Below are 7,121 nucleotides of genomic sequence, written 5' to 3' on the forward strand. Positions count from 1 at the left end.
GGGTACTAATAATAAGTTCTATCACAGGACAAGCTGAGCATATTGTTACTCAGATGATTACTGAGAATGACTATGATACATTGAAAAAAGGTATTTTAGATGCTTATTATATTACAGTAGAGGGATATCGGCAAAAATTCTGCAATTAATTCAAGATACCTAATCAAACTTTCCTGGAATTTTGTAATCTGAAGATAAAGCAGTTACAAAAATGGTTGGACTAGGCAGGTTTTAGGAACTATGAAGATTTGAAGTCTCTCCTGTTGATGGAAGAATACTAGTGTAAGATACCAATTAACACTGCTATGTATATTAAGGAACGAGGTGTGAAGAAACCCAAGGGAACAGCTTTGCTGGCGGATGAATATTTCTTAATTCATAAGGGACAATTTAAACAGAAAGCTTTCGTCGATAGCAAGGTATGTTCATTTTGTAAGAAACGGGAACATCTCATTCAAGATTGTCCTCATCCCTGGTGCAAAGGTTCTCACCAACAAACTCCTAAAACAAACTCTTCACCTAATACAGGGAAAAATTATAAATCTAAACCATGTGGACATAAGACCATGCATTGTGCAATAAAGGAAGAAGGTTTCGATAACTCCAAGTGTCAGGGTAAGGTAAAAGATAATACTTTTACAATTCTTCGTGATTCAGCATCAAGTAAAACTATTGTAAGTTCAAATATGAAATCCTTTATCACTCCAAACAGGTTCATTACAGTTTCGGATCTTACAAGTGAATTGGTACTTCCCCTTGTAACTATTCCTTTGACAAGTCCAGATACTGATGGAATAGTGGAAGTTGCATACTTGGATAAGGAATTTCCTTGCAAAGAGGTGGACATTTTGATGGGAAAGGATTTGGCCTAAGGTAAGGTACACGCCAGTCTGATAATGCAATCTCCTGAAACGTATGTAAAGGCCCAGTGTAACATTGTAACTAGGTCACAAGCTTCTCAAGGAGAACCTGAAAGTGGTGTCATACCCAGTAAAGTTGTCCCTAGCAAGGTAAGTAAGGCAACTGACCTGCTTGACATTCCTACTGAAGATTTTGCAAAAGCCCAACAATTAGATGATTCTGTTAAACAGTTGTTTGAGAAGGTTAGAGACATATCAGATGAAGATAGTAAAACTCCTTACTTTTATCTAGAAAATAAGGTTCTTATGAGACATTACCGATCTCCTAAGATGTCTTTTAAGGATAACTGGCGTGATAAATTCCAGGTAGTGGTACCTAAAGTCTACAGACAATCTGTTGGACTTGGCCCATACTGACAACTGTCATCTTGGAATAACCAAGACATACCAACGATTAGCTGAAGATTTCTACTGGCTTGGAATGAAGAAAGATGTACAGGATTTTGTTAAAGCTTGTGCCACTTGCCAACAAATAGGAAAACCTAACTAGACAATACCTCCAGCGCCTTTCATACCTATTTCTGTACCAAAGGAACCCTTCTCAAAAGTAATTATTGATTGTGTGGGAGCTTTAAAGAAGACCAGGAAAGGTAATGAATACATTTTAACTTTAATGTGTCCAACTACTCGTTCGCCCATGGCTGTTCCAGTTAAAAATATTTCTGCTAAGGTGATTATCAAACAGTTGCTTGATATTTTTACTGCATTTGGATTTCCAGCAGAAGTTCAATGTGATCATGGTACTAACTTCATGAGTAAGATATTTCAGGAGACTTTAGCTACATTTAATCTGAAATAGGTGATAGCTATTGCATATCACCCTCAAACTAATGGAGCATTAGAGAGGTCACATCAAACTGTAAAATCGCTAATCAGAAATTATGTTTTCAGCACAGGTAATGACTGGGATGAAGAGTTAGATATGCTCATGTACATATTACGAAGTGTCAAGAATAAATCTACTGATGTTAGCCCTTTCGAACTAATGTTTGGAAGAAAACCTGGAACTTTGCTGACGGCTGTAAAAGATAGGATCCTGAGACATTCTGAGAAGGAAGAAGTATTCAATGCTTCAAATTATATTACCACATTCAAGAGCAAGTTGTCTAAAATACAGGAATTTGGCCAGAATAACATACAGATATCACAAGAAGGAATGAAATTCATTCATGATAAAAACTCTAAGGTAAGAACTTTCCAAGTTGGTGATGAAGTGCCGTTGTAGCATCGTATTGCGGGTAGCCCTTTAAGATGAGAGTATATGGGACATTATACCATTGCTAAGAAAGTATCAAAGGTGAATTATGTGATAGATACTGCTGACCGTCGCAAGAAAACTCAGATAGTTCATGCAAATAGGTTGAAACCCTTCATAAGAAAAACTCCGGAGGTATGTAAATTACTTTTTCAACAAGAAAAAATGAGAATTCCTTTAGTGTTGAATCTGATGATAATTATGACTCTACTGTAAGTCGTGAAGTGATTATGTCTTGGGGAGATTCAAATAATTCTAGCATACTAGGTTCTTTATCTTCATATATAAACTTTGATAATCGGCTACATCCCCAGCAACTTGAAGATTTGATTTTAGAATATAAAGATATCTTTACAGATAACCCAGGTAAATGTACTGTTGGACATCATGATGTGATAATAAAACCAGATGTCTCGCCTATAAGGCAGCCCTTTTACAGAATTTTCAAGAGCAAGTTAAAAATTCCAAAGGCAGAGGTAGACTATTTAGTAGAGCATACTATGGTTACTCCTAGCATTTCCCCTTGGGCATCCCCATGCATATTGGTATCAAAGCCTAATGGGAAGTTCCGGATGTGTACAGATTACCGGAAAGTTAATGCAGCTACAGTTAAAGATTCTTTCTCCTTGCCTAGAATTTTGGACATCATTGATTATGTCAGTAATGCGACCTTTCTCACACAGATTGATCTATAGAAAGGATACTACCAGATAGGACTTACTGACAGAGCTAAAGAAATCTCCAGCTTCGTTACCCCCTTTGGGTTGTATTCATACAATGTTATGCCATTCGGTATGTGTAATGCTCCTTCAACATTCCAGTGAATAATGCAATCTGTACTTGAAGGCATAGAGGGAGTCCATGTCTACCAGAATGACATTGTGGTTACATCAAAAACTTGGGATGAACATCTTACGGAGCTGGAGGAAGTATTCAAGAGGTTAAGGTCAGCCAATCTCACAGTCAACCTGGGAAAAAGCAATTTCGGAAAAGCAACAATAACATACCTCAGACATACTATTAGAAATGGTAAGGTAATTCCAAAACAAGTTAATATCAAAGCCATCATTGACTATCCTGTACCCAATAACAGAAAGTCATTACACACATTCTTAGGAATGACTGGGTTCTATTCTATTCTCAGATAAGAGGACCTCTTTTTGTTCTAACCTCTTCCAAAAATAATTTTAAATGGACAAATCAGTATCAGACCATCTTTAATCAATTAAAAACCTTCCACATAAATCATCAATTTTAAGAGCTCCTAACTTAGACCAACCTTTATTTCTCCAAGTGGACGCTAGTAACCATGGATAGGGTAGTGTCTTACTCCAAACCATCCATGAGGACTTGGGAGATGTGCCACCCTTCGACCACCTGTTCCCGATTTGCTACCATTCAGGGAGTCTTACGGGTGCTCAAACCAGGTGGCCTACCATCGAAAAGGAATTGTTCTGCATTGTAGACGCAATCCTACACTTTAAACCATATGTGGAAGGCCAACACCAGACTGTCGTATACTCTGACCATTTGCCTTTATGTTTTTTGGAAAGGGCTAAATTCACAAACCTAAAACTTTCAAGATGGTCTTACATCCTTTCTGCAGCCAATTTAAAAATAGTTAGAATAAAAGGAGCCAATAATACCCTAGCTGATGCCTTATCGAGGATGAAGTAATGTAAATCCCCAGTGTAAATTTTACTACAGGTAGCGGACCCTTTAACACCCGGGGAATATGACGATCTGCAATCCTCTTTTTTAAGAATTCTTTCGTCAGCTATTCTGGCAACTATCTTCAGCGCCATCTAGGAGTTGCTGCAGTCCCTATACTCTACGCCATCTATCGACTGCTGAATATATATGTTTTTTTTAAACCTCCAGTGGCATCGCCTGGGATATTAATCCATGGAAATTTTTTATATTTTCTTGTGTATTGGAATCCTTTTGTTAAAATTAAGTTTACTTGAGACCTAAATTATACGTCCAGAGTTGAGTCTGGTTTACTTTTCGATTGAGCGTTGAATTACTTCTTCATTACTATTGTTTGCAGTTAATTGTTGTTTATAATATGATAAGTACTTTTATATTATATTTAAGATCTTGTACCTGCTGTGTTTTCTACATCCCGATTGCAGTGTATTTTTGTTTGAAAAGTATATTACCATCTTATACTTATTACCATCTTAATATTTAGTTGTAAAGTGTGTGAAAATCACTTTTTTTATGTGCCGTTCTTGAATCAGTGATTGTGGACAAGACATTTGCTGTAACATCTGGCATCAGGTAAAATTAAGGAAGAGTGTTTAAATGTAAGGGATGTCACAATACACACACACACACACACATATATATATATATATATATATATATATATATATATATATATATATATATATATATATATATATATATATATATATATATATATATCACTAACACGTGATATAAATCAATGTAAATATAAACCGCAATATAATTTAATACTGAATTCTACCTTGGGAATGTATATCCATTGGAAATTTGTTTATGAAACCAGCTTCTGGCTGGCAGATAATTGAACTTATACCTTATAGACGAAATTTGGTAAATATTTACTTTTATATGCCAAGTCATGATTTTATTATATATATATATATATATATATATATATATATATATATATATATATATATATATATATATATATATATATATATATCCATCCATCCATATACCAAAGGCACTTCCCCCAACTTTGGGGGGTAGCCGACAACAACAAGAAACAAAACAAAAAAGGGGACCTCTACTCTCTACGTTCCTCCAGCCTAACCAGGGACTCAGCCGAGTTCAGCTGGTACTGCTAGGGTGCCACAGCCCAACCTCCCACATTTCCACCACAGATGAAGCTTCATACTGCTGAGTCCCCTACTGCTGCTACCTCCGCGGTCATCTAAGGCACTGGAGGAAGCAGCAGGGCCTACCGGAACTGCGTCACAATCGCTCGCCATTCATTCCTATTTCTCGCACGCTCTTTTGCCTCTCTCACGTCTATCCTCCTATCACCCAGAGCTTTCTTCACACTATCCATCCACCCAAACCTTGGCCTTCCTCTTGTACTTCTCCCATCAACTCTTGCATTCATCACCTTCTTTAGCAGACAGCCATTTTCCATTCTCTCAACATGGCCAAACCACCTCAACACATTCATATCCACTCTAGCCGCTAACTCATTTCTTACACCCGTTCTCACCCTCACCACTTCGTTCCTAACCCTATCTACTCGAGATACACCAGCCATACTCCTCAGACACTTCATCTCAAACACATTCAATTTCTGTCTCTCCATCACTTTCATTCCCCACAACTCCGATCCATACATCACAGTTGGTACAATCACTTTCTCATATAGAACTCTCTTTACATTCATGCCCAACCCTCTATTTTTTACTACTCCCTTAACTGCCACCAACACTTTGCAACCTTCATTCACTCTCTGACGTACATCTGCTTCCACTCCACCATTTGCTGCAACAACAGACCCCAAGTACTTAAACTGATCCACCTCCTCAAGTAACTCTCCATTCAACATGACATTCAACCTTGCACCACCTTCCCTTCTCGTACATCTCATAACCTTACTCTTACCCACATTAACTCTCAACTTCCTTCTCTCACACACCCTTCCAAATTCTGTCACTAGTCGGTCAAGCTTCTCTTCTGTGTCTGCTACCAGTACAGTATCATCCGCAAACAACAACTGATTTACCTCCCATTCATGATCATTCTCTCCTACCAGTTTTAATCCTCGTCCAAGCACTCGAGCATTCACCTCTCTCACCACTCCATCAACATACAAGTTAAACAACCACGGCGACATCACACATCCCTGTCTCAGCCCCACTCTCACCGGAAACCAATCGCTCACTTCATTTCCTATTCTAACACATGCTTTACTACCTTTGTAGAAACTTTTCACTGCTTGCAACAACCTTCCACCAACTCCATATAACCTCATCACATTCCACATTGCTTCCCTATCAACTCTATCATATGCTTTCTCCAGATCCATAAACGCAACATACACCTCCTTACCTTTTGCTAAATATTTCTCGCATATCTGCCTAACTGTAAAAATCTTATTCATACAACCCCTACCTCTTCTAAAACCACCCTGTACTTCCACGATTGCATTCTCTGTTTTATCCTTAATCCTATTAATCAGTACTCTACCATACACTTTTCCAACTACGCTCAACAAACTAATACCTCTTGAATTACAACACTATATATATATATATATATATATATATATATATATATATATATATATATTACTTACAGTATTAGGCATAATAGTGTATTCTATTATATAACTAATAGATGTAAGGTACCTGGGAAAATATTACATTCAAAAGATACGATAGCTAATACAATGCATGCATAATTAAGATTTACCAATATTGTTATTTATACTTTTATGAACATCTTACTCTTTCCACCCCTCCAAGTTTTCAATTAAGATCATATTTGCATTTGTCTATATTTTTGGAGATTATATGGTAGGGCTACCTATATTTAAAAAAGATATAACGATCAAATATACTGTGCTCTTATCGTATAACCTAAGCAGTCAAGATATAACTGATGCATATTTGTATATTCTAATGTGGGAATTTTATTATTATTATTATTATTATTATTATTATTATTATTATTATTATTAAAAAGTCTAAAATTATTCTTGTTCATTATGAATGCCGTTACTAATGATAACTTTAATGTCGCAGTTATTCGTCAAATCCGTTTTCTGTTCTCCCTGATCAAGAAGCCCCGCTCCAAACTGTAATCCTGTCTGGGAAAACAAATTTCGCTGCTGGGTTTTGAATCTCAAGAGTTGACGATAATAATTAGGATTTAAAGGATCTTCCCAGTATTGCATATTTAGTCAAATGATTTAATAAGTCCAC

General features: G+C 36.7%; 1 pseudogene; it reads left to right on the forward strand.

Moving 5' to 3' along the window:
* Positions 1-305: 305 nt before the first annotated feature.
* LOC137650586 (uncharacterized) lies at positions 306-1,840 on the forward strand (annotated as a pseudogene).
* Positions 1,841-7,121: the final 5,281 nt, after the last annotated feature.

Source organism: Palaemon carinicauda, chromosome 12 (genome assembly GCF_036898095.1).
Source record: "Palaemon carinicauda isolate YSFRI2023 chromosome 12, ASM3689809v2, whole genome shotgun sequence".
In the NCBI taxonomy this organism is placed as follows: Eukaryota; Metazoa; Arthropoda; class Malacostraca; order Decapoda; family Palaemonidae; genus Palaemon; species Palaemon carinicauda.